General features: G+C 31.5%; 2 long non-coding RNA genes across 5 annotated transcripts; one reads left to right on the top strand and one right to left on the bottom strand.

Moving 5' to 3' along the window:
* Positions 1-2,180: 2,180 nt before the first annotated feature.
* On the top strand, positions 2,181-2,926 carry LOC145051818 (uncharacterized). Its single transcript, XR_013683832.1, has 2 exons — positions 2,181-2,503; positions 2,644-2,926. It is a non-coding gene; the product is annotated as an uncharacterized LOC145051818 (long non-coding RNA).
* A 1,325-nt stretch (positions 2,927-4,251) lies between these two features.
* On the bottom strand, positions 4,252-5,982 carry LOC145054947 (uncharacterized). 4 transcript variants are annotated; one of them, XR_013685027.1, is made up of 4 exons: positions 5,664-5,982; positions 5,100-5,496; positions 4,684-4,811; positions 4,252-4,532 (listed from the first exon to the last, which is right to left on the bottom strand). It is a non-coding gene; the product is annotated as an uncharacterized LOC145054947 (long non-coding RNA). The 4 variants fall into 4 exon arrangements; XR_013685024.1 differs by lacking the exon at positions 5,664-5,982 and having other exon boundaries at positions 5,100-5,657; XR_013685026.1 differs by lacking the exon at positions 5,664-5,982 and having other exon boundaries at positions 4,252-4,537; positions 5,100-5,657.
* Positions 5,983-8,417: the final 2,435 nt, after the last annotated feature.

Genomic DNA, 8,417 nt, shown 5'->3' on the forward strand with positions numbered 1-8,417 from the left:
TTATTCACTTTATGAATGCGTATTTGAATTATTCGGTCGAGAACATGTTTAATTATAATGCATTTAAAATGTATTTATACATTTATCAAATTTATATAATATATATGAAATCTACATATTTATATTGAAAATACGAATAAAGATAGTTATATTGATATAAGACATATAAGTATTTATATTGAAAATACAAAATATATGTATTTAACTATTTATATTGAAAATACAAAGAAAAAAGAATAGTTATATTGATAATACGAAAAAATGCATTTATAGTGAAAATACGAGAAAACAAAAAATATATATATTGATAATAAAGAAAATACATAATTATATTGAAAATTCGAAGAAATAATAATAATAATAATAATAATAATAATAATAATAATAATAATAATAATAATAATAATCAAAATCAAAATCAAAATCAAAATCAAAAATATATTCAAATTGTTTAAGTGGTATACAATATATATGATTTTTTTTCTAGATAGGAAACACAAGAAACCCTTTTGAGATTAGGGGTAAACTTGTGGCTTTGTGACTTTGAGGAGGCAAAGGCACATCAGCAAATCTAGCCTAATCAGCACACATGTGGCTTGCCACCTGTACAGGTGACCGGTTTAACCTGTAAGAATGGAAAATTTGAAAAAAATATTACAAGTTTACGGCATAAACGAACTAAAATCTTGTCAAAGGGTAAAACCGACATTTTAAGCCTAACTTGAGATTTATTATAACTTATCATTTGTTTAATTAAATAAGTCAACACAAAAATGATCAACCATTGGCGGACTTAGTGGTGCCCCAGAGGTCCCGGGCCACTACTCCGACGCCGGTACGTAGTGTAAAAAAAAATTTAATGTTTTTTCTATTGGGTGTACCGGCTTAAAACATGAGTGACACTACTAATATAAATTTATTTGGAAAAAAAAATTAGTGTCACCCCTATGAAAATGTTTTGCGTCCGCCACAGTGATCAACTCAGGTTTATTATGACATTTTTCCTTGTTTAATTAAATAAGTCAACACAAAAATTATTAAACATGATCAAACATGATCAATTTTCACCCCTAAAGAAGGAAATGTACATCTAGTAACTATAGGGAATGACCAATTTTCACCCTTAAAGAAGGAAGTGTACACCTAGTAGCGAAAGGGGAATAGGGGGTGGGGTGTGAGGTGTGTGCCCTTTGGAATTTTATTAGACAAAACATTATAAAATATAAAGATGTAAAATGATATTTATAAAATAAAACAATTTTCTATTTTTTTATTTTTTAAGTTTGACGGAGACCAAATCTATAACAAAACTAGTTTAAAATGACAAAATCTGCAACTATGAAACCAAAGATCAAAGAATACTCAAACAAAAGGGATATAACATGTGTACCAATATACTCTATAACCAAAGGTTGAGGATATGCAAGTCTCCTTGTAGCCAATATATGTATAATATATATTTAAAAGTATGATGGATGTGTGAATAGACATTCAAAAACAAAGAAGTTTTTGTTTCAGTTTTCTCTAAAGTTTAATAATAAAGATAAAAAGTATGAGAGTAAAACTGTTACTTCACATGGGCTAAATTCGAATAAAGTTGGTGATAAAAATTATTTTCCAAATAAAATGAAACCACGTAACATGTCCATGACCAATTGACCAATAACTGAAAAAGGTACTTGAACCAAAATATTTTGTAACATTCACTTTAACGTATCACCAATTTTGATGATTCTGTGTAATTATAAAAACTCAAAAGTTGTTAACCGCTTCACCTTAATCTTATATTTTAATCGTTTGATTCATGAGGTTATTCTTTGGATAATATAAAATTGATCAAGTCATGATATTATGATATTTAACAGATTTATTATGTTTTTATAATAATTTGAAATAATCACCAATTTCATTCTTTAATGCTACTAGTAAGAAAGGTAACGAGTTTGAAAAACATTACCTAATATAGTGATAAGTCATTTTTCTGATCACCCTTAGCTTTTTCCTTGTTGGTCTTTACAAGATAATTATTCGTCTAATAATTCAATAGCCATTAGTTATATCATGTCCCCATCCATTTGACGTACGTGGCTTTTTTGATCAACTTTTTCTCCACTAAATCACGAAACTTTATTACTCCGGTAAATATTGGAAAATTTTTATCATGAAAAATCGATATGGTCATTGGTCTGCAACAAAATATTATAAGAGCCCATTTATCAGCTAATATATATAGAAGTGTGTTAGCTATTTAGCTCTCATTACTTCTTCTATAATTTATACAAGTTTGTAATTTGGGAACGTCAATAACTTTTATAGATGAAAATGCCAGCGTTCAAACAAACTTTTGTTTGGGTCTCATTTCTTCTTCTCCTTTCTTCTTCTATAATTTATAAAATTATGTTAAAGCATTGGATTCCCAATAACTTCAATAAAATTGCAATGGCCGAGGAGAAGAAGAACCTGCAACTCACATTCCCTGAGGTAGTTTGGGACCCTGATCCATGTAAGTTGATTTCCAATCTTCTTTCAATTAATTCAGTATAACATCATCACATATATGAATATGAATGGATTGATTGATTGTTAGTTTGATAAGTAATTGAAATGTGGTACAAAGTGATGTCGATGAATGATATATTGCAGTTTTGAAGATGACCTTGCAAGAACTCGTGGGGATGAAAGGAGAAGATGCAGCAAAGAAGATAGAGGAAGAGATGTTGGGTGCCACTGTCCACGTAGTTCATGAAGATAGTGCTGTTACAGTTGGTTACAGGTTGGATCAAGTCAAGTTAATCCTTGACTCCTCCGAAACTGTTGTCGCGATAAATCTTATAATCGCTAAACTATAGTTGGTTATATTTGTTCATGATGTTTATTTAAATAAATGGTTGACTACTCTACTTTTATGTATTTGCCTTGCGACTAATTGTCTTATTTTCCAATTTATTCGTTCCAATTTTGTGTTTTTCTCATTTCAGTTTAGTTAAACTTCAACATTTCACTACTATAAACACCATCAAGTATGTCTATAAACTATAAAAACTATTTGATAACATTTTATATATAACTTCAATTTTTGATTTTTACTTTTTTTTGTTTGCCTTTATTCTTCTGCCTATAGAGTTTCCGGGTCTAGAGATATATTTTATTTATTTTTATATCACTTTATAAAAGTTGTATAATATTATAAAAGTTAAAGCTTTGGTTTTGAAGAAAAAGATTTGCCTTAGAAATTTACGTACAAAAAAACATTTACTCCGTATAATATATCATACTATATTTTGTAATATATTATATTATATCATAACAAATAAAAAATCTTGTTTGGGTAGAATCCTGGACAACATTAAGAAAAATAGGTTTCTTTTAAGTTCCTTATATATACTCATTGATGCACTAGCCATTTTGTCCCATATTGTTGGGAAGAAGAAAATAGAATTCGATACTCGTGGGTTATACCATGGGAACGAACTATTTTATTAAATATATTTAAGAAATATTTTAGTTAAATTGAGATTACAATTTAGTTTTTGCTTTTATCACTACAATTTATTACTTTTAACTATTTACAAAATATTTTTTAGTTTTTTTTAAATGGAACTGAAATTTATATTTGAGTTGACATTGTAATGCGCAGAAACATATTAAGGATACCGGATCCACCGGGTTAACATAACCCATTTATATTTATAGTGTATATTTCAAAAGATATTTACATGTGCTGTCAAATCCCTAGATTAGCTCTTATGTCATCTCCTGTAAATATGCTTATTTCCTTTGTGTAATTTGCCTATATAAGGCACGTAAATTATTGAATGTATTCAAGCTTTTCATCTCAATTTCATACCTCTTTACACTGCTAGAAAATTGGTACAATAGCTACAGCACAATCCGTAGCTATAAGCGGATAGCTACGGAATTGCTACGGAAAATTGGTTGTAGCATAATGGCCCGTGGCTAAATTGTAGCTACGGAATCACTACGGAATAGCTACGGAATTTTCAGTAGCTACTATAGCTACAGAAATAAATAGTTACGGATTTCCTACAGAATAGCTACGGAATTGAATAGCTACGGAATAGCTACGGAACTAAATAGCTACGAAATAGCTACAGATCCAAATAGCTACAGAATAGCTACGGAAGTAAATGGCTACGGATTTTCTGTAGGTAATCCGTAGCTAATTACATTTTATTTTTAAAAAAAAAATAATATTTTTTTTAAATAAAATAACAATTAATTTGGTCAAAATGAAACAAAATTTCATTACATTAAACTACAAAATGTAAAATACATTAGTGTCTAACACATTACAAAAACATCATTTTCCAAAAATAAATATTAGAATAAACATCATCTATACAACAAAATAAAAAATTTGGTCAAACTAAAAAATATGTTACTATTTACAACACCAGAAAGCTTCATGAAGGGCAACCAACCGGAAACTATTACACAAGTCAGCTACTACAGTTTTTTGGCCTCCAGATAACTGCTTCATGGACTGTGTCACCTTGTCCAGTAAAAGAAACCTGAACTTGTTAAACATAAGATGATATTGATAAGTAGATTGTATAACATTATAATATATATATATATATATATATATATATATATATATATATATATATCAAAAAACTTAATAAATATAACATTATAACATGAAACTATGATAAAAAAAACCCTTTGATCTGAGAAGTTTATTGATATGAGGTTGGGGACTTCAAGGAGGCCATGTCGCAAGAAACCCTTTAAGCCTTTTACAGAACTCACTGCATAAATCTGTTGTGGTGCTTGAGAGATCAATAGAGCTGAAAAAATGAAAAAATATATTCAATTTTAGACATGCAAAACCAATCTATGTTCTTGCTACATACACATACACACATAAAACTAATAATTGATGGATGGAGAACTAACCTGTAATCTAATATGTATGTTTCTACATACACAAACAGCTAAATATACATACACACATAAAACTAATAATTAAGGGATGAAGAAGTAACCTGTAATCCAATCTGTATGTTTGCTACATACACAAACAGCCAAATACACATACACACATAAAACTAATAATTGAGGGATGAAGAACTAACCTGTAATCCAATCTGTATGTTTGCTACATACACAAACAGCCAAATACCACTATCTGCTCCATTCATTTTTGCTCCAACCACCAAACACCACCATTGACCATCTTCCTGTTTGCATCTGTTTTGTACCATCACATGCTCAGCTACTCCACCATTTTAGCAACATAAACAACCGGGAACCAAAACAAAATCACCTACATCTTCAATACATCGTTCTTGATAACTTCACAAATGACCAAGGGACCAAAATTTTGGTCAAGAAATTACCCGAATCCAAATACCCTTCACTCAGGCAATTAATCGAACACTTGGTGGGCAGATGGTTTCATACACAAAAAAATTAAAGATTTTGGTCAAGAAATTACCCGAATCAAATACCCTTCTTCCCTACCTATTACAACTGTTACAACCGAGACACAAATCCAACTAATAATTCAAAAAGATGAAGAAACAGCAAATGATTTTAGAAAGATGAAGAAAGAACAAACAATTTTAAAAAATCATTATGTGATGTTGCAGAAAGAACAAACGATTTTGAAAAGAACAAATGATCTAATGTCGACTAACCTTTGCAGAAGCTGTCGACGAACCAAAAGTTGTCGCCGTCGATTGAAGTTGTCGACGCGATGCTCGGAAACGGAAGTTGTCGCCGGTTTACTTCATTCGTTGAGTCGAGAGAGGGAACACGAACGAGAGAGGTAACACGATGATCAGAAGAGAAGCTAAGGCTGCAAGAGAAGGACGGAGGATATAGGAGAAGCAGACAAAGCGGGAATCCAAAATTGGGTGAAACGGGAATGAAAATTTTGGAGAGCAGACTCGAAATATTTGTGGGAAAAGGAAGCGGATAACCTAGAAATATTTAGGAAGCTAAAAAAACAAACGAAGGCTAAAGAAGATGTAGTGTAACGGATTCGAACACGAGTATCTTATGTATAATGTCAAGGTATTTACCAAAAGGTCGGGAATGCCACATCCACAACATAGAGGCTTTTTATTTAAATTTATACTATACCAACTTGCATTCCTCTATTATTATTATTATTATTATTATTATTGTTATTATTATTATTATTTCCATTATTATTACTATTATTTCCATTATTATTATTAGACAAAATTACAAGAATGGTCCATATGGTATGTCAAAACTAGCAACTTTGGTCCAAATTAATACTAGATTAATACTTGATCAATACTAATTAAATAATACTATTATTAATATATTAGAACTTATAATATATTAATAATCATAAGTGCCTTATTCTCTTATCTAGTCTATCCAAGTATTACAATGCGAAGCAACCCAGATGGACCATGCCGGTCTGGGTCAAGTACATACCAAATAATGTTATGGACTTAGACACTATATCCAACAGATGATGATGATGGTGATGATGGTGGTGGTGGTGATGATGATGATAATGATGGTGGTGATGGTGATGGTGATGATGATGGAGATGGTGATGGTGATAGTGGTGGTGGTGGTGATGATGATGATGATGATGATGGTGGTGGTGGTGATGATGATGATGATGATGATGGTGATGGTGATGATGATGATGGTCATGATGATGATCATCATCGTCATCATCAACATGTAGGTAAACGTGTTTGTGAGATGTATGTGAACGTATTCATAAGAATTATAGTGTTAAACCATTAAACGAGTAATGGATCTCGTATGTGCACACAGCTTTATGAACGATATTAATAACTATAAGTTAGTGAAAGTATAGATAACCATGTATAGTAGAGGTGTGAAAAAAACGAAGCGAAGAAAACGACGTTTGGTGCCCGAAAAATCGAAAATTAGAAAAATCCGTAGCTAATCCGTAGCTAATTAGCTACGGATTAGCTACGGAATTCTAACGGAAAGCATATTCCGTAGCTAATCCGTAGGTAATTAGCTACGGATTAGCTACGGAATATGTTTTCCGTTAGAATTCCGTAGCTAATTAGCTACGGATTAGCTACGAATATTTCTTATTTTCGATTTTTCGGGTACCAAACGTCGTTTTTTCCGCTTCGTTTTTTTCACACCCCTATTATACATGATTATCTATATTTTCACCAACTTATAGCTATTAATATCATTCGTAAAGTCGTGTACACATACGGGATCCATGACTCGTTTAATGGTTTAACACGCTTATGATCTACATTCACATATAAATACGCACAAACACGTATACATACTACACGTACACATATACCACAACTCTTTCATGTATGTAAATATACATATACAAAAATAAATTCATCACAATTTGGTGAAAAGTATAGTAATTACATTGTTAAAACTATGAAACGAATTCTTGATCCCGAAGGTGCACACGACTTTATGAATGATATTAATATCTATAAGTTGGTGAAAGTATAGATAATCATGTATAATAGAGGTGTAAAAAAACGAAGCAAAAAAAAAACGACGTTTGGTGCCCAAAAAATAAAAAATAAAAAAAATTTGTAGCTAATTAGCTACGGAGTAGCTACATATTTTTCTTATTTTTGATTTTTCGGGCATTAAACATCGTTTTTTTCTCTTCGTTTTTTTCCCACCTCTGTTATACATGAGTATCTTTATTTTCAACAACTTATAGTTATTAATAGTGTTCATAAAGTCGTTTGCACCTTCGAGATCATTTACTCATTTAATGGTTTAATATTGTATCTGTAGCTATTCCGTAGCCATTCTGTAGCTAATTAGCTACGGAATAGTTACGGGTTAACATCCGTAACTATTTCGTATTCCGTAGCTAATTAGCTACGGAATAACTACGGACTAACATCCGTAGTTATTTCGTAGCTATTCTGTAGCTAATTAACTACAAAATAACTACGGAATAGCATCTGTAGCTATTCCGTAGCTATTTCGTTACTAAATTAGGGCGTCCCATTCTGTAGCTAATCCGTAGCCATTCCGTAGCTAATTAGCTACGGAAATTTTCCGTAGCTATTATCCGTAGGAAAACACCCTTTTTTCTAGTAGTGTTATGGTATCAGAGCACCAAATAGCTCCACTGAGTTTCCTTCGATCCAAATCCCCTTCTGTTCCTTCCTCTTTAGATCACCATGTCCATCATTGTTGAAGTCATTGCACACACCCATTTTCCGATTAAACTTACCTCCAACAATTTCCTTGTTTGGAGAAAACAGGTCCAAGCTACTCTAACCGGTCTTGGTCTAGACAGCTATATTGATGGTTCTGTTGAGGCGCCTTCAAAATTTCTACCCACTAATATCACAAAGCCTAATCCGGCTTATCTTCCATGGTTTCGCCAAGATCAGAACCTTCTCGATGCTTTACTTGGAAGTTGT

This window comes from Lactuca serriola, chromosome 5 (assembly GCF_051521515.1).
Source record: "Lactuca serriola cultivar US96UC23 chromosome 5, Lser_US96UC23_V15, whole genome shotgun sequence".
NCBI lineage: Eukaryota > Viridiplantae > Streptophyta > Magnoliopsida > Asterales > Asteraceae > Lactuca > Lactuca serriola.